The sequence below is a fragment of the Falco biarmicus genome, chromosome Z (assembly GCF_023638135.1).
Source record: "Falco biarmicus isolate bFalBia1 chromosome Z, bFalBia1.pri, whole genome shotgun sequence".
NCBI lineage: Eukaryota > Metazoa > Chordata > Aves > Falconiformes > Falconidae > Falco > Falco biarmicus.
Window position 1 is genome coordinate 43563744 of NC_079311.1, and position 23272 is coordinate 43587015.

Here is a 23272-nt window from a genome sequence, read left to right on the forward strand (position 1 = left end):
GCATGATTAAGCTACTTCTTATCCCTAGCATCCTTGAGCAGAGCATAATGTAGTCTGAATGTATGTGGGCACAAAGTCTGTGCATTGAGGACTATTAATAAGGTCCCAGCATTACCTACAGCTAATTCTGTCATTTCTTTTCACTTTCTTCATCCCACTAACAGGTATGGGAACCAGTGCTGGTTTTGCTGCCTTCTGAATCTAGGCTTGTCTTCACATGTGTGATATAACATTGTACAGGAACAAAAAAGTCATTATTCTGGGATTTGATAGCTAGTGGACGTAGGAAAACAAATCTGAGTATCATCTAGAGAAAATGCTAAAATCCCTCAGATAGAGCTTGTAACAGGTCTTTACTAGTCGTTCAGCATTGAATAATCTTGTTTTTCCAGGCACTTGGATTGTTATTACCGAGTGTAGTAGACTTTGCTGCAATGTTGCATATGCTGAATAAAGTTATACAATGATAGCTGTAGAGTAGGAGAAAATGAGGTCTTTAAGCTTGAAGTAAGATACTGCATGTTGTTTTTTTCCCTTCTCTGTAATGTGGCTATTTAGCAGATGGTTATTGTATATACTAAACATGCGTCAGACCTCCTTGGCCTGAGGAACAGTGAGGATGATCACAAGAAAAGTGTGCTTATATCTGTGTGTCTCATTCTGCACAGAGGACTTTCTTAAACATGAGAATGGCTTGAACCTTGAGCATGTTGTCCAACTGAGCAGTGAAGTGATTGTGGGAGCATGCTGAATATCCCTCTGATTTAAGGCAGATGGAAGAATCATCACTTTTACATCTCTAGGATGACCTGCAAATTTCCTCTGACAATGACTCAAGTGGACGTGTCTGAAAGAATGGACATTTTTCTCACTTCAAAGGCTTTAAGGAGGTCTATTGACATGGCGGTATCAGCAGGCATGTGCTGTCGTTCAGATCTGTGCCACACAAACCAGGCTTCCCTAGGAAAGTCTATTGTCAAGAAGCACATAAGAAACCTGCTTATAGAAAGAGCACTGAACTTTCTTATAGTAGAAATAGTTTCTGGTTAATTAATTGCAGTTATACTGTGCCAGATCAACTAGCAGAGAGTTTGGCCCTAGAGATACTGTGTTTTATGCAAGGTGACTTTCTGCTATGACTCATCGCAGGAGCTGTTACTGAAGAGTGGAGAGGACTCTTTCTCACTTCCACTGTGATGAACATGCTACATTTTATATGACCAGATTTGCGTAGGACAGAGGTAAAATGTGTTATCACTTTTCTTTTTTGTTGTTGTCAGAAAGTTATATGACTCACAAAAAATTATTTTTTGTTAGAAGAATCAGCTGAATATGTGAAACTGTTCTTTCTAATCCCTTTCCAGATATCCTTTGCACTTGATAGTTGGCCAGTAGTGCACTGGAAGGAGTCTTTGGTCATTTTTATAAAGTAATAAACAGGTATAGGTTATCCAGTAATGTTAGGGCTTGAAATGCTTTGTAATATTTTGAGTGGCTGACTACGTACAGTATGTACTGTATGAGTTACTTCTAGTCTCAAAACTGAATTTCACACCAAAACCTAACACATAAAAGTTAATAGGTTTTTAAAGAAAGAAGGGACTCTTAGAGCATGTATTTTAATACATGCCCAATGGGACACTGGTGTTCTCAACATTTTCTGTGTTGTTCATTTTGCATGTTTAGATGGGCACAAAGCTAAAAAATCGTACTAGTTGATGACTTATAAAATCAGAACAGCAATTATTTGCTTGAAGGGATACTACTATCATTTAAGCCTGTTCTTAGCTTTAAATGAATGTGAATTTAAGTTGACTGTAAATAAATGTTAGCAGAATAATGACCTACAGAGACAGCTTGATACTATTCGGTAAATTATTGTACACGTAAGTTGTCTGATATGGCAGTTAAACAGGTGTAACATCAAATCATATCATTAAGAATTCTCTAAATACCTTAATACTTAAATGACTAAAATATAAAAATATACTGTTTTATTTCCTTACTATGGCAACATTTTTGTGTTGATTGCAATTGTTCTAATTGTTGTACAAGTGTGGGAAGTTAAGTTTCAAATGGAGCTGTGTGGCAGAATAGAAGGTAAGTATACTGTGCAATGGTATACAGAGATGACAGTGGGATTTGTCATTTATCTATAAACAACACATTACGCTGTGTGATAGGAAGATGATTGCTGCAGCCTTCTGTGCTGCAAGTACTTAGCAAAATTTCTGATTTTGCTGACTTACAGCGCATCTAGTTTTAGTGCTATTATTATGTTTTAATGTACAAGTCAAGGTCGATAGCAGTTCCTGGTTCCTAAGCTCTGTCCTGTTTTAAAATCATAGCTGCTGAAGTGGGATTTGATTGTGCTTTATGCAAACAATATTACATTTGTGTTTTTCCTGCTTTCTTTAATAGAAAACCACCCTCATCTTAATTCTGGCAGTTGGTTTGATTCTGATCTTACATAAGTGTGTCTGATAGTTTCACTAGTGTTAGCATGAATACCCTGTAGTGGGTGTATGAAAATCCATCCCCATCTGTTACTGTATTACTCTTGAGAAGACGAGGTGCCTGTAAATGCCTCACAACAAACCTTCATTCTCAGAAGTGTTACAGTGCTCTAAATTGACAACCTATGCAATGCAAAGTATGCCCTGAAATTTATGAATGGCACTAGAAGTCAGGATATAAGAGACTCTGGTCCTCTTCCAGCTATGGTGATGGCTACGTAAAATACAGACCTTTTTCCTCCACCATAAACTACAAACACAGCTGTGTAATATACACAGTCAAATGCCAAGGACCTAATAAGATTTTGCTTTCCAGAAATATAAATAATTTAATCAGATTAATGACATTGTTCTACCTGAGGAATTCTATAATTAGTAGATTATTGAAGCAGCCCACAAGTTATCTACCATTAGCACCTGCAGGAATTCCTGTTGTCTTAAACAGTGGAATCAAATGATGTGAATATTCCTGTCATGCAATCTGTAAAGATAATAAGCCTCTGGCATTTTGTAAGCTATATAAATCCATGGATTTCACATTAAATATTTAAGGCACAGGAGGTGTTATTTGTTAGAATACTGATAAAGAGAGTTCAGCCATTACAGCTGCCTTTTCCATTTGGTAAATCCCTCTTTGTCTGAATTGCTTTCAAGCCTTTTTAATTTGTTTTTTCTTTTAGTTGTATATTTTTCCAGTTCCTCTGGAGGTGGTTTTTGGACTTTCTATGATAAACATTCAGAATATTTTTACAGAAGTTTTATCCTTTTGATACAGAGAGAATATTCAAACCAGGGGTATAAACAGATGTGGAGCACACAGATCTTTTTTTTGAACACCAAAGAAATCTTGCATTAAATACTTGGAAAAGGGTGTCTGTCTTCTGAATATATTTACAAAGCAGAAGCTTCATCCCTGATGTATGCTCCATTCTAAGAGTTTGTTTGAGATAATACTTGGTATCTCTCTGACTCACCGAGGTCAAATATATGCTAACATATCCTAATGAGGATATTATATAATTCTTGAAAAATACAGGCCATGAGGAAGACTACTGATGTCTTAATAGACTGCAGAATTGAACAGAAGCTTTTAAAGATGATAAAAATATGATGACTCTTTGAGAGTGACCACTAAACAGTTAACAGTTTCAGTCATCTGGCAATTCAAAGCAAAAACTTTGTTGGGAGAAGTCTCTCTGTTTTTAATGGATTGCCATGTAAGGCTGGACCTGCAGCCAGGATAACTGATGACCTTTGAAGTCCTTAGAATAAATTATGGTTTGTGTGCAAGAGATGATAATGCAGTTAAAAAAGATTTATGTAATAGTTCTTCAAAGAGCTTGAGGCATTAACACAGGGTCATAAATTAGTAGGATTTACAAGTAAGAAATTACTTTACTGGGAGTTCTCATCCCATATGGTTTTTCCTCCAGGCACTTGCTGGTGTTTAAGTGAAGAGATACCTGTTGAACCCTCCAGGCAGCTGTGAAATTACAGGGGCACCTCTGCTGTTAATGACCCACCCGACTTCAATAGCAGCCAAGTACTTCCCCTGTAGAGAAGTGAGCTTCTACTTGTAGGAGATATGTCAAAACCTTGTCACAAAGTATTTTTAGACCTCAGGCTAAATAATGGGCCAAAAGCTATTTTCACTCTTCTTGGCTTTAGGGGTGGTCTAAGTAAATGGTTTCTAGCCATCCTAAAGTACATTAACAGCTACAGATGACTTGTCCCTATCAATGCATAAATATTTCTTTAGTCTGCAGAAGGTCGTATTTTAAGTTTTACCAGTTGTTTGGGAGATGCTTGACACCTATGTAACAAGTGGATTATGAATTATTATATTACCAGTACTGACCAGTACTGACAATAGATGTTTTTCTGTATTCAGCTACAAAGATTTAGACCTTCAAGGAAAGAAAGGAAAGGGACTTCAGTAATGGTATCTGAGCAGCAGCAAGAAATATTACATCCAGCTCCTTAGCACAGTTCCCACAGAAATTAGAGGAAGGGATTGCTCTCCTCATTTTTTGTGTCCTGTCCCCACCCCACCCCCAGCTTTTAGCTGGAAACCTCTCTGCTATTATTTCGCAGCTTCTTTCGCTGAGGAAGACTTGTCATAGGGTATGTGCTGGCTTCCTGGTGAGGACTGCCACATGAAAGCCTAAAGCTTTAAATGTCTTAAAGCCTGAATATTGGTTTCTTAACAGAGTAGAGAAACAGCTCTTATTTGAGAGGTTTGGACTGCTATGCCCTATCACTTGCACTTGTTAACATATTTTAAAACTTGTAGAAGCCATGTATCCTACTCTTTTTTTTTCCTTATCCTATCTCTTAAAAATAATATTGTGGTAAATGTAAAGCTCAGTAAAACGGGACAATCTCTAGGCTTATTGACCTCTATTATTTCTTGATCTCACTGTGCCAGCAATGAGATTTTTCTAGATCAATTGATACATCTATCTTATTTTTGTTTCCCTTTCTCATAGCCTGCAACTCCAATATGCAGTTCATTGGGATCATTGATTCATATTGCACTCTTCCAGTTCAACGGAAATTGAATTGGGCTCAAATACCAAGGTACAGATTTTGTAGTCCCACTGGAATGTTGATGCATTCCAAAAATTGCTTTTTATTTAAAGAATAATGTTCAGTCTTTGGAATTTAACTAGGACTAGATGCACCTACAGACATTGTGGCAAAGGGAAATATTTGTATTGCAAACTGTTATTTCATCTAGAAAGGAAGCTCATCTATTTTTTGGCAATGTGGTTCTTTACAAACTTCAACAACATGTCTTCCATCTTCATTGTTGCTCTCCTCTTTTTCCTTTCCTCCACCAAAACCACTCACACACACTCTTAAAAGAATGTCTATAGATGAGTTTGAATTTGATATCATATGACAACATAGGGACATATTGTCTAGGGCAAAGAAGGACCATTTCAAAGAACCAAGATAAATACAGAGTTTTTTGGACTTGCCTTTGTTATGAATCCAGTGCACAACCCTACCACTCACCTTCTTCCTACCTAGGGAGTCCTTTCCTATTCTCCAGCTCTTAACAGCTTTTCACATGCATATACATACATGTTTACAATGACTGCAAAGTTTAGAAGCTACTAGAAACTCTAACCCAAACTTAATTCACATTTTCGTACATTTACAACCACTTTGAAAATCACAGTTTTCCTTCATAAGTAGGCATTCACCTGACCTGGGTCAGATGTAAAAAGGAAATGTGGAAGAGAATGAAGACCATAACTCTTGATGATTGTGGATGCTGGTAACGTAAAACTTGTTTCTTGCTATGCAGCCTGTCATCTGGCATCTGCAGAAATAAAAACTGGAAGAGTATTTTAAAGGAAAAATGTATGCATCTCACTAAAACTTTTGAACATGATACAGAGAGCATGAAGTTTTAGGAAATGCCAGGTATATAATCAGGGCAAATTAGGCAATTATTTTATCAGTGCTTCTAATTCTAATTGAATGAGCTTTGGATGTGTCAGTGCAGTGGGCTCTGATTAACTGTCTTGGTTAATTCCTTCACCATTTGCACTTATTAGCTTACTGGTTAGATAAGCCCTTGTTACATCTGCAGCTTGGATGCAGTTAATGGTTTTCTTTCCCTTGGCTAGCCAAAGATTGTGATAAGATGTTTCATGCTGTTCTTTCACTCTGATTTCTGAAGCTTCTAATTTTCAGTTCAGAGTGAGTTAATTATGATGCTGTGGTTATTTGTCTGTGACTGCTACACAAAAGGATGTTTTTATACATTGGCTTTTCTCCTAAATTTAGTTTTAGCAAATATGACAGCCTGATTATTGATAAAGGGGCCAGCTTTCCAACTAGCTTTACTGGAATATCTGTTTCCACAGCCACAAGTTTGTTGATAAAACTAACCTCAGAAGTAGTTTTGTACCTATAACTTTTCTGTGTTTCCATCTTTGCTTCAGTCATCTAGTCATTCCCTTTCCTGATGCACTGTGGCAGTAATGTATGTTGTAGCTAACCCTGCCAAAGGCACAAAGATGCAGCACCACAGGCATGCGTTATGTGTAATGAACCATGTTATTGAGCTAATTCAGGCCTATAGGAGCAGGAAAACTGTGATGCTACTTTCAGACCTTACCTCGTGCCCCAGCACTGATACTTCATGGTGATGCAATAGTTTACAGCTTATTTGGGGCTGGACTGCTGGGTTTGGCCTGAGTTCACTGCTAGCTGGGGCTTGTTAGAAATTGCTGGGTGAGGGAAGCCTGGTGCTTTTCAGCAGCAGAGTCACATGTGTGGCCATCCCATGTAGTTGGTTGCTGGGCGTTAAAGTGGTGTCTGCCTTTGCTTTTCAGCTGTTGAACGGTTGAAGCCTGTTGTTGATCCAAGCCCCTGGCAGCTGTTTCTGACCTTTGGCTTGCATCTTGGCTCTGTCTTCCAACCCTTAGATCATATTCTGGCTCTGGTTCCTGCCTCTTGGCAGCTTGTTCAGTTCCTGTCTTTGGCTTCTGCCTCAGCTTGTATTGCGGCCCTGGCTCCAGACCCTTGGCCGTTAGGTGGGTTCCAGAATTTCAGTGTTTATCCCTTCAGCCTGAATTGGCTGTGCCTGTGTCTCCTGCAGTGAACGGTGTGAAAACATTTAATAACACTGAGATTATGTACAAGGCAGGAAAATGTAGTTGTTGAGGAAACTTGTCTCTAGAAGACTGTCTTCCGTCATCTGTCCCTGATCTACACCAAAGGTGAGGCCTTATAAAAGTCATTTTCCCCTTGTTTTTGAAGTATGTCAGCATGGATAGTCTAAATACTGTTTTACTATATGTTTATAGGAAAGGCAAAAATAAGCCATTTTGGTCTCCTGGAGAGTGTATTTGGACTGTAAGCACTTTGTACAAAGCAGAGAAATAAGATTTTTTAAAAAAAAAAAAAAAAAAGGAAAAATGCTTTCTTGTAAGATGTATTCTCATCCAGGCTTCTTAGCTTTTTGATACAGGAGAGAGAGTGAAATAAAGAGTGGAGTGAGGAAGGTAGGTTTTGAAGGAGAGGAAAACTTATGTGTATCGACAATTGTAATTTTTTGTTTTCTTTTTTTTTTTTTTTTTAATTAGTGTGATGTGTTGTTTAACATTAAAAGGTTAAACCATGCAGACTGAGTTGGTTAATCTGGCTTGAGTCCCAAGGAAAGATGAGCTGTGATACAGTTCTGATCTTCAGGGAATATACATGCACGCTAGAGTATTGGTAGCCAGGAGCCAAGAGCATGTAATAACAGAAAACAAATACTCATGGAAAACTAACAATATATACAAAAATCCACCTACTAGAGATTTTGCAATGTCTGTCTGCAGAGGAAGGCCTGATTTTGATTTCTATTTAGATATCAGGATGACTTCAATCCCATTGTGAAATTGTTTAAATCACTCAAACTATCCAGTTCCAGACCATTCTAGGTCTTATTTTCATATGTACAATATGCAGCATAACTGATTATTATTTTTTTCTATTAAAAAAACCGAACAAGCTTCACAACCCAAAACATCAAAAAAAATAAAATATGTAGGTTTTTTATGAAGTTGTGGATGGAACAGTAGAAAGGAGAGGAAAGGAAGAGTTTGATGAGTAGGGGGTGAGAGAGACTGTATCTTCCTGAGACCATACTATGCTTGGCAAATCTAGGGTCGAGGACAGCAGACAAAGGGCATGGGAGAAGGCAGACAGCACAAGAATAAGCTGGAGGGCTGAGGACAACAGGAGAAACTGGGCTCATAACTGAGCTTTAGAAAGAAGACAGTTTGCCTAGAAGGAAGAAACAATGGCATAAATTACAGCCCAGGAAAGCACTGGGAGTTTGAGTGTGCTGGAAAGCAAGACTGGGGGAAAAGGTGGCTGATTTGCAGAATGAATGTTTCTTCCTCCCATGCCAAAAATCAGTTTCATTAAACTCAGACCCCTTTAAAACACAGAAACCTTATTTTCTCATTCTTGTCTCCAGCTGGGGCCAAGCTGGAGCCTTTTTTTTAGCAGGATTTACTGTTAAACACTTAAATCCAGACATTGTGTTTGTTTTCTCTGTCATTCCTATCATATTTATTGACTTTGCCATCAGGCAATCAACTTTCAAGTCTGATTCTTCTAACAACATCCCCTATCTCCTGATATTTAAATGTTTCCAACCAGACTTTTACTATACATGTTCTTTTTGGTCCCTTCTAGCATCTTGTTTCTGTAGATCTGCCATAATTTTTTAACCTTTGGGACAGGATTTGTTTTTTCATGCTGGATGTCTTGTTGGTTTAAGTCTTTTTTACTGGATTTTTAAAGAGTGGTAGCCTTATATCAGTCTGCTAAGCAGAGAGTCTGGTAGACGTCTTCATATATGTTAGGGCAAAAGCAGACAAGGGTAAGTGTAGTGCTGTATGTCTTTCTGGATAGCGGTACTTAGGCATCTCTATGTGGACATCTCAGATTTCCCCTCAAGTCAAGGAGATCACTGGTGCCAATTGCATTGTGTTGTAATTTAGTGCTTGAAGGTCTGTGAATTTTTCTCTGGCAGTCTCATGTTCAGATAAACATCTGTCCCAAAGAAGTGGTACAGTAGGTGAATCTTTCTCCTCTCCTTGTGTGTCTCTCTATAGGTACTATACAAGTCGAATTTGGCAGTTAGGACTAAAATGATGAACTGTATGCAGTTCTTTCTTGTCTAATAAAGTGAATATCTGCTTAATTCAAAGTCACATTCCAGACTGCACAGAAGTTGCACCCTCATATAACCCCTTTCGTATATCCAGTGTGGCAAGTCATCTTGCACTCAGTGATAGGGTAGTAATGTACTGGCTTCTTCATAGCTGCAGACTCAGCCTGTCTGTCAGTGGTTGCAGCCAACTCTCTTTTAGATGAAGACCCAGGGGAAAGACTAGCAGTCATGGTGGGCCTTCTTTCAGACTTGTCACTCTAGTTAGGAGTTATTTAATTGCCTAGGCATACGGCCTGGAAATCTGGCTGCACCAGCCAATTAGGGCTACATACAGCAGCTGTCTGGCTGGTTTTAAGTTGAGCTGGTTTGCTTGTTATTGTGGAGTGTTGCTTATGTTGATGGTCTAGGATATAGCAGCTGAAGAATTAGAAGACTTAATCCCTTTGAAACATCAGTTGGTTTTGGAGAAACCAATTCAGTGGCTTTATGACTGGATTTGGTGTCTGACTTTTAGCTTCTCTCAGGCCAGCAGATTCAAGCCAACTTTGTCAGCTATTTTGAGACCCAGTAACATTTCTTGGGATGCTGACAAATCTTAGTCATAATCACTCCTGCACACTTGTTTCTGCTTTCTCTGCCCTGTCCCATGAATGCAGTGTATTTGATCAAACCTGTATCAAGTCTATCAGTTGCTGCTGCTTACTCATTGTTGCCTACTGTTTCCACTCTTCCTCTCAGACACCCGGTTGTTTTCTCAAAAAAATCAAAGTACTTCCCTGTAATTAAACAGCCATAGGACATTGTGTTCCTGTAAGTAGGTCAATGCCTCAAGGGCCCACTTCGCAGAATAATTTAGGTTGGAAGTGATATCTAGAGATCATTTAGTTCAACTCCCTGATCAAGAGTGGAGTTCTTCCCCCAGCTGGGACTAATCCTGCCAGTGTTTTCTGTGCCTGACAGGTAGCAGGTTTGACAACCTACAGGCCACTAACTTTACCCTTTTAGTCTCAACAGGGTTCTGTTTCCAAGACTAAGACCCTACTGTGTGGGACTTACCCACTAGCATTGTTACACCAAATTGTGCTGTTACCAATCCTACTTATCCGCAAAAATAACCTTTGCAAACTGTCATGCTTAACAGTATCTGTTGGTTTAGCAGATTTTCTTATGTTGCTGTTATGCCTCAGAACATTATGCTTTCCTGCTCTTTCCATTTTGGTTTACTTGTTTTAAAAAGGAACCTCAACTAATTGTTTTAACAGAAGTGTTATGCTTTTAAAAATAGTTGTTACTTCAGTGTTGCTGCAAATTATGGTGTAATACCAAAATTTGCAGTTCACACAACAGTAGAGTAAGTGCTTGGGAAGAGTCTGGAGCTGACCCTTAGAATGTTATTTTTTCATCAAACAGTCCTTCCTGAGAGTTCAAAAACCTCTAAGGCTTTGGTTTTAAACATTTTACTTAAGAAGAAATGCAACCAACATATCATCTACTTATGTATATATTAGCACCAGCTGCCCTTGTAATCTGAACTGCCTGGATTAATCAAGCAGCTACCTTAATAAAAATTGGACTACAAATGAGTGAATAAATACTTAGTTGTTTTAAATAAGTCAGAGTTTGGGGGGTTTGTGTCAGCACTCTTGCTGCTTTTTTGGCAGCTATATTAACAAGCAGCTTTTCTTCCGTTGTTCAAATAAAAGCAAAACAGCCTTTGAATTTTGTACTCAGAAATTCCACTCATCTGCCTAATGTTCTTGCTTTAATTAGAAGGATACACATATGACTTAATTAATCAAGCCTGTCTTAGGGAATTATGCATTTATTAATGGTTTCTGCACTCAAACACATTATTAAGGGATTTGTGCTAAGTGCCTGACATAAAACAGCCTAATTTTGCTTGCTTTGCTTAATGTATTGAGAAACGGCTTGTTGATCAGATTTCAAAACATTCATGCTATGAACTAATGTCCTATTTAGAATGTTTAAAAATGCAGCTATTTGGCAACCAAGTAATCTAGTGCTTTGTATTTAAAATGAAAAAAGCCAGTGCCATGCAAGAAATGAGAAGAATGGAACTTCTTTGATGACAGTGATGATGAAAACAAGTAAAATAAGAAAGATTGCTTTGATTCATTATTATTATTATTATTATTATTATTGTTGTTTTAATAGAAATTAAGTGGAATAAACAGTTTTATCTCTTGTTCAAGAACTGGATTTTTTTTTTTTCTTCTCATGCACCTTTGAGTTTAAGAACTTCCTCTTTATTGTTGCCTTGCTTCATATGACATTCCACATCATCTGCATGTGATGCCAGGTGGACAGTACACAAAACGATAAAAACACTTCTGATTTTTCCAGGGAGTAGCCTGGGGCTTACTGTCACTTGTGCCCATTGGGCCCTCACTGCCTGGTTAAGTTCACTTTCCCCTTTGGCGCATGGAGGGGTAAGGAAAAAGTGTTCTTCCGAGTCCCTGCATGAAGAGTTTCATGTCTTCAAGGGAGCATGATCAAATATGTGGAACTCCTGCATGTGTTTGCCTTCAGTAATATTCCTGTGTCACTTCCTATGGTACGGATTGGCTGTCCTCATTTTTGTCTATATGTACGATTGCAGTGCCTTATTTAAAGAGAAATAGCAGATGTTTGTCATTAACAAAAGTTTGGCTGTTTTGAAGCTATTGAGGTATTTTTGGTTTATGAGAGTGATACAATCTCATATGCACTTTCACACTAACCTATATGAAGGTAAACAGAAATCCATTCTAGAAAGGGAGAAGGACCTATGTTAGTGTGGTCAGGAACAGAGATATCACTGTATTGGCAAAATTTCAGTTTTTGCAGACTGTCTCTCAGCAAGACAAGCTGGCTTCTACGGGTCTGGGTCTGAGTGTTCAGGCATTTGGGGCAGTGTTTTTTACTCTCTCTGTCCTGCCTGAGACAAAGGCACTGTATTACCTCATTGTGATACTGCTGATCTAGGGCAGCCAGGTTATTTAAACTTCTCCTTTCCACAGCTGCAGTTTTTCTAGACGTTGCAAACTTCAGCTTACCTGCCAGGGGAAATGTGAAGGATCCCCTGTGAGTGTTGCCCTAGGTATCCCCATGGAACCATATGAAATAAAATACTTTCTAAAGCTTTAGTCTCCTCACTGTTTCAGCATATTTTCAAGTCCCGTTTACTTCAGGTTTGGGATCCTCTCCTTCTGTACCTGCTTTGTGTTCCTCCATTGAAACATTAATTCTTAACTCCTTTTTCCCAGATAATTGGTGAGTGCCCTTCTTTGTAACTTTAGTCCCATTTGTCTGTTGTTAGATGATTTGTAACTTAAAAGTTCACCTAAAACTCCCAGACAGTGACTGCTAACGTTTGTCCGCTGGTATTTTGGGTGAATAAAAGATAATCCAGACTCATTCTTCTTGGTTAGTTAAGTCTACAGGAAAAAGGCAAAAGAGTTTGAAAGGAGTTCAAGTCCCACATGTGTACTTTAGGTCTCATAAAGTGTGCATGGGCAGTTTCTCCAAATTTGAAATGAAAGCTTGGAAAAGGTATAGATAATTTTGAAGAAACAGAAAAGTGCCTTTGTGGTGTATGGAAAAAGGGGAACAGGAGAAGGAGAGAAAGAGAAAATGGAATTATTTTCTAAAGGTTAAACCAGGCATTTTGAATTAATATTGAAGTCTAATTTCCACCCCTCTGATGGTTTGCCTGTCACTGAAGAGGATTAAAGTTATCTGGGATCTGAATTCATGTAAATGTTAATGTGTTGACCTTATCCTGCTTACTCCATTTTTCTACTTCCTGTGGCAGTAAGGCTAACTCTCCCAGACTAACTCTTTGAAAATCAATGCCTCTTCCATGTTGTCTAGGTTCTTCAGAGAAAAATCAAAATGAACCAATCAAACAAGTAACAAGTTGTACAGCTGTTTGAGCTGCACTTGATTGTTTTTTTTTCATCTTAGAAAATGCTTGTTATTTGTTGTTTTTTACTTGCTTTTAACTAGTAGTCTATAACTGTTTCTTTTTGCTTTTTAGAATAGTGAAATGTCTTATACAAGATCAGTGAGGAACTTGGTACAGGTTTCTGGTAAGACCCTTATACTCAAGCCATGCTGGTCTAGAACCAAACGCTGCTTCATTAGTTCCCTTGTCAAAAGAATTCAGTCTTCTGACAATCCTGGTATGATGCATCTGGTAATTTGCATTCTGAGTAATGAATGGTCACTACTTTAACAGCAAAGGCAAAGAAATATAGCACATTGCTTTTTATGTTACTTGAAAATATGGTATTCATCTGGAGGCAATTTCAAGAGTTACCTGTCAGAGGCTGCAAAATGCTTTACAGACAGTAGGCACGGAATTTAAACACTCATAGCTACAAAAATTATGTCAGGACTCGTTTGAATCATTAGAAATTGTTTTGAAGGCATCTGCATAGGAGTCAAGTAAAATTGTGAGCTGTGATACAAAAGCGGTGGTTTATAAATTATGGTTGGTTTTCCTATTACGAAAATGTGTTATACTTCCAACGTAGTTGGTACAATATGCTTGTAGATTATATCATACATTTTAGTCATGGCAAAGGAGATATATTAGTGAGTTGCCAGGACATTAAATCTCTAATTAAAATGGCACATAAGAGACTCAGGGATTTTTGAATTTTCCCCTCCCCCACCACCCCCTTCAAATCAGTGTGAAAACTCACACAAGTCAAATATTGATGAAATTGTCAGAATTTAATGACACTGTTAAATAATCACAGATGGGTGTTGTTTACTTCAGAGAAGAAAAATAATTTGTATTTACTAGCCCAATCAAAAGAGACATATGGAAAAGGTGAGAGAACACTAAAGCAGTAGCATGGTCCTGTGGTTCATATCCTACAACTCTTGAAACATTGCATTTTTGCCTTTTGCATCCTTTTTTTCTCCTAATCTGCTGGATGTCCTTTTAGAAAGCATTTCTTGGTTGGCTGTCTCCAGACTGCTCCACTTGTAATGATGCCCCAATATCTTTGTTGCTGGTCAATCAAACCAGACACCTCCTCAGGGTTTACAACAGCTTCTCCTCAGTCTGTACTCCTGGGTTTCCCCCCCCAGGGGGTTCAGTGCTTTGTGCCATGTACTTGTGCTGGCCCTTGACATTCTTCCCTGGGGCCATATTTAGGCACTAGAAAGTGTTCATGGGGTCCCGCATGCAGTCTGAGAGCAACTTATATTTTTGCAACTCCTTCTGCTGTTCAGTTTTTGTTTGAATTGGGTAAGAGTGCTCTGCATGGAAAATTTTACTAGTTAGTGGCAAAACATGTCCATGTACTATGTGGCAAATCAGAGGTCTTGCTGTTGTTACAGTTAAGTGGAGGTTTTATACTTGAAATTAGTAACCACAGACTGTTCATATTCAGTAGTCAGATGCTTGTCCCTCTTCATCAAATTTTGCGACTCCAAGAACTGCATTTGGATGTACTTTTAGAGTAGTTAAGAAAAACTTGAAGCAAAGTTTCTGGGTTTTGCCCTGTTAGAAATACCTGAGCACTCTTTTACTGTGGTACTGGTAAATATAAGGGGTTTTTGTTGTTTTTCCCAAAGAGCTGCTAAAGCTTCCCGTAGTTATATGTTTGGAATATGCTGGAAGACACAATACATGTTCCTAAACAATCTCATGGACTATCTTCTGGCTGTAATTGAAACTTAGGCAGAATGTTTCTCCCACTGGGTGTGTTGATGCCTGATGCAACTTTTAACCCAGGATGTCTCAGTTTTTCCCAAGAACAGACTGAATTTGTGCAGTGTGTACTGGGCCTACCCAGCTCTGGCCACAGACACAATCTTGTGCTACTCTTCTGGGATCTAACACAGTTTTTTAAGTGGGGAAGCAAGATTAGGAGTGCTTAATTATTTTAACTGTTTTACTGGTGGCTACAGCCTCTGAAGACAGTTCCCTTTCTTTCCTCTTCCTTCATCTTTTAATGCAGCCATGGACTGTACTGGAGCCAATTAGGCTGGCTCCTGCTCCCCACTTCCAGCTGTTCCTGCAGGCATCCAAGCTCATCTCTGTAATAAAGTCTGGACATCTGTGGCAGCAGTTGGGAGCAAGGAAAGAGAGCCAGGGCTCTGAGGCCTTCCAGCTCTCTCCTGAGTGGTCTGCAGCTTCACTGTGTGCTACACATCCAGGCTTGGAGGATGGCTGTCTCCGGCTTCCCAGTCCTTCTCAGGCCGGTGCTGTCCGTGGCTCGCTTGGTGTTCGTTTCATGAGGAGCAGTGCACATGGGATGATGGCTCTCATAGCCCACTTGCACACTCCGAGTCAGGGTGTTCAGTTCTTGGAGCACAGAGGCAATCGTTTCATCAGCGCCTGAGTCAGTTTGGCCTCAGGGAAATGCATTTTCACTGGCAGATGCAGAAGTACAAACAGAAGGATAAATAATAGGTATGTGGCTCATTAGGTGTGCTGGCGGTCTCACTGGGCTGGGTGTGGGCAGAGCCTGCAGACTGGGAGCCTGCAGACTGAGAGCCTGCTGGAACCCATGCAGCTAACCACCGCTCTGCTCATCCTCTAAGCACACAAGAGAGGTGGAGATAAAAATAAAACCCACATCCCTTTTGTGAAGATGTGTGCTGGTTATGGTGCATGTCAACTGTGCAGGCTGTGTTTCCTTTATGGGCAGGGATTCAAGCAATGCTGCTCTTTCCCACATTCTAGCTGCTGAATGAGCTGTCAAGACACCTGCTGGAATTCTTTTGGTATACCCACAGGTACATGTTTCCACAAATATAAATGGGCCACAAAAATAAATGTGTGAGGTATTTTTATGGGGTTTTTTTTCTAGGCAATAATGAGGTTTTTGCATGTGCACGTACAAATACAATCATGCTGGTGGGTACCATTGGGAAACACCCCTTCCTTTTCTGCTAGTAAGGCTTGGTTGGCCCAGGTGGAAGCAACAGAGTCAGGAATTACTGTAGCTGTAGTTTTTGTAAATCCATATGCTTGCTTTCCTCTACCTTCCTCTTCATGAGCAGAGAGAACTGTGAAATATATTTTAAAGGCCTCTGCAGTATTTCCCCTACATTTCAAAGCACTTGAACACAAGTTTTTGCTATTGCTACCTCATAATACTTCGTATTAAATGCATTAGGGAAGTACATTTTTTGTTAAAAGGATTTTAAACAAAGTGCCATCATTTTGGTAGGTAATACCAATAACCTAGGTATGCTCACATAGAGAAGATAAACGAGGGGGAAGCTCAGGACAAATGAGCTTCTGAGGTATGAAAGATGGGTATCCTGCCTCTGGATGTTTAGCTGAGGTTCCTTTGGTGTAAAATGGTCAAAACTTGTCTAGGTGCATGTTACTGAATCACTAACCAGACCTGACATGAAATGTCACTGAGTTCATACACCAGTACTAGTTTTGCAGCCCTGAATTATCTTACTCTTCTCTCTCTGCAGCTTATATTTGGTGACCTATGACTCACAGTACTGTTTGTGCTTCTTTATCAGTAAAACTTTTAAATAGAATAGTAAAGCTTTATAGGAGACGGTGCTTTCTAAGTGCACAGGTGTTCTTGCTCACGTTCAGAAAATGGATGCTCTGACTGCAGATGTTTGTGGAAAAACAAAATGATAAAGGCAGCTGGCTGAAAAATAAATGTGGCTGAATTGAGTGGTTCTGCATTTCAAAATTGATAGTTGCAAAAAGATTGTGTGACATGCAGCTAAAGTTACTGTAAAGACAACAGCACAAGATGTTGTTAATTGTTGGGAAGAACTAAATTCTTCACCTCTTGAATAAAAGAAGAAGAAATTCTGGTTTGATCTAAACCCACTTAGATTATGTTCAAATTTCCCAGCCTGGCATTGGATTAAACCAGTTCTCATCCAAGAGGCCGAAGTTCAAAGCTTTTCAGTGATATTTTTAATGTACTGATTTTGACTAGTGTTGGGCTAGTGTAGTGTTTAGGAACCTTAAAGCAGCTGCTGAGAATATTTTGTCCCCTTATGTACTAAAATGGTCTTGAAATGTAATTGTGATTAAATTTATATGTGCGGTCATGCCCTTCACACGGTAAAATACCAACTTAGTACCCACACGCCTTCTGCTGGAAGCTTTTCACAAAAGCTAATTGGCTCTGAAGTGTAATGAAACAAAGTTACTATTTGCCTTCCTTGTTGTTGCCCTTGTGGTTTAAAGAAACAATTGGTTGAATTACCAGGACTTGAGGGGAAGAAAACAGCTGCTTTTCTGTGCACTGTAAAATTTCTTTCTCAACTTCCTGATTTACTTGGCAAGGTTTTTAAATCAATGTTTAAATAGGAAAACATCCTGATGGCTGAAAAACCTTGTGTTTCTGAAAGGCATTTATAAAACATCTATTTCACAAAGAAATGCATACTGCAGTCACTGGGAATATGTACCATATGTTTCCTTGGGGATTAAGCTTTTACCTCTAGATACTGAAAAGCAAATAGAAGATTTAAATAAATAAATAAAATAAAAGGCAGAGAGAAACAGAGAAACTAGATAACACGACAGCTTTCACAATAAGCAGTTGTCTGAAAATGCAATATTGTTTACATGGAGAGCATGGGACAAGAGGTGGGAATCCTGCTGAGGGCAGGATGATAGCAGTGGGCTGGAATTCAGACTGTGGCAAACTCTGGGGGTCTAAATTGCTCCACTTTGAACAGGCTTTCCAACCACATACCTGCCGAGAACATTTCCATTTCACTGGCAGATCAGTTGGTCATGATAGGTTAATTTTCTTTTCAGGTCAGAGGCCAGCCAAACTTCCTGACTTGTGAAGCATGCCATAGCTGCAGACCCCAGCTTCAGGTCGCCTTTGTCATGAGTCTGCTGCCATCACCCACTGACACAGCAGCCTGAGCTTAGCTGCTGCCCTGGGGCTTGCTTGGTGATCCCTCCTGCTGAAAAGCACGTCTGTTTCTCCTCTCAGCCTACCTTCTGCTCTGTCCTTATTAATTTGTAGTAATAACCAAGCAAGTGGAAGTAAGTGATGATTTCACACATGGCTGTTATGCCACAGCAAAGCTCTTGGGCTGAGGCTCTAGGACTTGAATCATCTCCTGTGCTGCTGCACACTGTACCTGTATTTCTAAAAGGGATGATGGAAGACTGTGAATAATCCTGGGATGGTGTTCTGCTCCCAGCATGCTCCCCCTCCCTCCCAACCCCCCATTTCAGCTTTTCACTCAACCAGGCTTCCAGGCTTCCTGCCAGCTGAAAATTTGAAATGGAAATCTAAGCTGCCTAATTGAGAGAATGAGAGGAGCAGTCAAGTGGTTGCTCATAATTTTCTGTTAGTGTCTTGGTGGAACATGCAATGTAGAGAGTTCAGCTGACTGGGCCACAGCAGTTGTACTTTGAAATGGTAAGAGCAAGGATGCTTTTTCTCTTTGTTGTGAAATTTAATTATCCAGAATATATCTATTTCATATAAGTATTATCCAATGGAGTTATTTTTTACGATGATATTAATTGTGCTACCAACTCATAAATTTCCGCAAAATCAAAAACTCATTCTTGGGGAATAGCTGTACATGCATGAGTTGTAGAGTTCAGGCATAAGCCAGTGATTGGATGTCAAGGTAAATTTAAGTATCCTGAGTCTGTATAGATTTTGTTTTAACTGCGTGATATTCATGTGAATAAGGAGAGAAGAAGAAAGGAGAAGCAGTCCTAACTGAGGAGATGCTGCTGCAGCTGCTGCTGTGGTCTTTGCAGATTGATGTAGACTTCTCCTTTAGGTAGATGAGAGCACTGACTGTTACATTTCAGTACACTTTAGAAAACTGAGCATCTGGTGACATTATTGTGGATAATACATTTTTATTAAAGAAGAGTATGCAATTCTTCTGCATACAGTTATCGTCGTAAAAGGCTTCAGACAGACAAAATCTGTTGATGTGTGGGATTAATTTTAAAAAGTGCATATGCATATGGTTATCTGGAAATTTTTCTTTAAGACCTTGGAAGAACTGAAATCTGGATGTATCTTATCCTTTCCATCCCAAAGTTTGATTTGAAAGTGAATATTTTATTTGCCAGTAAAATCTTTCTTTCTGGGTTATAGAAAAAAAAAAAAAAAAAAAAAAGACGACACTGCTGCTTTCTCTGTTGGACTCAAGTTACCTCGAGCACTGAGTATTTCATTACCACAACCTGACATATGAACGCTTCAAGAACAGAAACATTCTGGCAAAGTCACAAGCACAGTTGGTTCGCAGTTATGTGTTATATTTGTGATAACTGATTCTCAAGTATGTCAATGCACAATCTCAGGCACTGTACAAGTAAAGATGATGAAAGCAGATTCATAGGACTTTTTTCACAGCATAATTTCAGTGAGTCAAAAGAAGGGTACATTTTTCAAGTCACCAGCAATTAAAATCTAATTAATTCATTCTTTGTTTTATTGATAATTTTTTTCCAGAGGTAAAAGAGGAGGATAGAATATTAGGGTGCTTTTTGCTCTGTTAGAGCTCTACTTTCTCTTTTAAAGCTGTTTCAAAAATAGTAGCTTTTCACTTCTGTTACACTGACCCTTGAATGTTCAAGGGCTAAATAATATTCTTACCTTGACAGTGAAATTTCCATGGGGAATTTTCTAGCATATGTCTGTGGAAATTATTGAATAGCTAGAGAAAGATGTTAACATAAAATTTTGCTGTTGAAAAAGCAAATGGTATCTTCATAATGAGCTTATGCCTCTCTACATGTTGCAACTTACTGCAATACTTATTATAACCATTTTCATATATATTTTCTAAAAGTACTTCAAAAATCCCTATCACACCTCTAACAATACTTTTGAGGTCCAACTGTTTTACAAATAATGGTAACTCTTAGGATTCTTTAAGAATTTTTAACTTCATTCTGAAGATAGGAAAACTAAGGCTAAAGCACTGCATGTTTTTTCAAAGACAAGAAAAACAGTGGCAAAACTGGGATTTGATTGCAAGCTTTTGATATCAGCTTGAATATACACCTTCCTTTAATGGATGCATTAAACTTAAAGTTCCAGAAGGTGTTCCCATTTCCACACTACTGCTTAATGTAGGACCTTAATAAAAGTATCTTCAGCACTGTAACAGCAGCCTTATGGCAGGAAAGTTGAGCTGGTGGTTGATGTATGTTTGATACATCTGGGTTCAAGGCAATTAATGTGTGATTCTTTATTCTCTCAGAAAGCTGTTTAGTCCCTATGAAGGGATGTAAGTAGAACTAAGCATCAAATCCAAAAGTGTAATCCACAACTCCACAAGTTTTTAGTGACTTTTTCTTTTTGGCAGTAGAAGTTTTTAGACTGTAGAGGTCTGCCCAAAAATGTTTCTGTCTTGTTAATGCAGAGATGCTCAGTGCCTAAGTCTTGCCAGCATTCAAAAGTAAAACTTTTCCGGTTTCCACCACCCTTCTCCCCAAGCACCATCTCCTGCGGGGCCTGGTCAAGCAGGCATGTTTTTCATTCATCTGAAGCAAAGCTATGGAACGGAACTTCACACACAATACATTAATGACCACCCCTCCCTCTTCCCCCGCCGCCTTTCTCAGTTAGACAAAGTGTAGTGAATGTGACTGTCTACAACTCCATTCCATTCCCTAGCTAGAGTTTGAGACTTGAGTTCTTGTTTCTGCTTTTACAGGCAGAACTATTTACATATTTTGAATTAAAACTATTAGAGAAATATTAGTATTTATAACTTGAATATGGCATATAGGACTGCTATTTCAAGAATATGTTCCTGCTGTGTTGGGGAACTTAATCACATGAGTCTGTTCATAAATTTATGACATATACTATTAGAATGAGAATAATGCTGAATGCCTCACTGCTTTTTTGTCATTTACTTCTCTCTATTGTAACTGTTCTTGGAGGGGATTTATTCATTAAGCTGGGCAGCTTACTGATTTTCAGCTGGTTTTTGTTTTGTGTTCTGGACATTAATTCCTGGTGGCCTCACTTCAGTGAACTGTCATCTTTATTTTGGTTTTGGTGCCTGCTTTGTATGGGATTGCTCTTTTCACAAGCATGAATCTACTTTCAAACAATTCCTGTTGTTGGCAGTTATCTACAAATAACACAGAGATCATGTCAAACTCATTTCACTGAAGGAAGATGAGATGATTTTTGTAGTTAGCCTTTTCTTTTTTGTTTGTTAGTTAGTTTACAGAATGCCTTCAGAGCAATTACCTTTATAATCTTTTTTTTTTTTCCCCCAGAATCAAAACATAAATAGCACCAAATGTTTTTAAAATGGCCTAGCAGCTGGGAAGTATCTTCAATTCACTATCATTATCAACGTTATATATTTCTATTCCACTAGATCACACAAAGGTTGATTGTAACTTTATTTTCAACTACTGATAATTGAAAAAAATAACTGCGAGAATTATAGCTCAAAAATGTTTTTCATGTGTGACATTCATGCAACTCAGAAATAGAGTAGGATTTTAAGAGAGCTCAAAGATCACTTACGTCTGTTTTTCTTGAATTCCTGTTCAACTTTTTTTCTCATTGGAAGAAACTGTCCCAATAATTAGTGTCAGATCTTCCTAATCCAGAAATGATGAATTGTCTTTCTGGGAGTGAAGTGAGGAAAATGTTAGGCAAGACATCTTTTAACACCTTCAGATAACTTCACTTCTCAAACTAAATTCTTCCTGATGATTCAGTGATGGTATGAAATCTTGGAGAGCCAAGATATCACAGTCCCTGCAGAGGGAGAGGACAAAGTCACTGGAGAAACCAGAAGTGGAAGTTATACTGGGTGTATGGGCATAGATGTATGAGATTTACAAAGGTCATGAAGCAGCTTGAGGTACCTCATTAGCACAGGTCATTGTGCTGTGTATGTGCTCTGGGTGACATGATGGGGGAATCATTATTGTGCCGTATGGATAGTTTTCCTCTATCCTCCCTGTATCCGCTGTACATACCCTCTGCACTTGTCAATCTGAACTGTGTGGTTTACTGTGGGATTACTTTGGGAATGGGCACTCTCTTACTAGATTTGTACTGCTCCCCTACTAATGGACAACATTATAGGACAAACATTAAAGGGTCTTTCAATAAAAATCATACCTACTGGTGATTACGTATTAGCTACCTCAACCAAATATTTACTGTGGGAAATAATATTTATAGACACATTGACCATATTATCTGAGTCATATGCATATTCAAATCCCTAAGATTTCCTGCTGTCAGCCACCATCACTCCCCACCCTTATTAAAACATCACAAATGAAAAAAGTCCCATCTCTGTTGGCATGGGAGGAGTGTGTCTTATGTATTTCTCATTCCTCTTTGTAAAATTTCCAAGGATTCTTGGTTATACTCTCTAATAGTACTAAATCCTAAGGCTGATTAAATCTGAACTAATAGTCTGTCTTTCAGAGGTGCTAAGCAGTCATGCAGTTAAGGGTCAAATACTAAAACCTAGATATTTTTCCTTTTGCTATTGTGGTGCACTTCTCCAGGAAACTAATATTCCACTCCTAGCAGTCGTTTAATATTCAGATGCTGATCAACCTTAGAATCTTTTGTGTTCACTGCCAACCATGATCTTTCTGATCTCTGCAGCTCAAGCCTTCTTGGTTTCTGTTTCTTAAATAAAACCCCACACCCTCCAGGGCTCAGTGAGGTGATAAATTTATTTCTTTTTTCAAAGTAAATCTGTGTCCACAGTTATATATTGCTACAGATAGGGGCCCTGATCCTGAAGGGAATGCCCTACATCTTAAGGGAAAAAGAAAAAAAAAAGTCAATCCTATATGCAAGCTTCAAATGTGACATTTGTACAGTTTTTATTCGAAGTATGGCTGTGCGTCATTGCTTGCAGTGAAATATATTTAGGTAACTTTTACTGAAAATAACTGGGCTGTGAATGTTACCCATTATGCAAAGAACTTTAAATGCAGAAAAATGAAATCAATAATGTAAAATCCAAATATCACATGTGGGGTAACTTATGCAGTTGGTGATTGAGTTCAGATAGGAATGCTTGAGGGAAGAGTGTTCAGGGGAAAGCTTTTTGTGCT

The 23272-nt window shown here is 38.7% G+C and overlaps 1 protein-coding gene across 1 annotated transcript in view; it reads left to right on the forward strand.

Annotated features, from left to right (window-relative positions):
* Positions 1–23272, forward strand: part of LOC130143173 (transducin-like enhancer protein 1) — a 162518-nt gene that overhangs the window by 109202 nt on the left and 30044 nt on the right. The gene's annotated exons all lie outside the window — the stretch shown is intronic.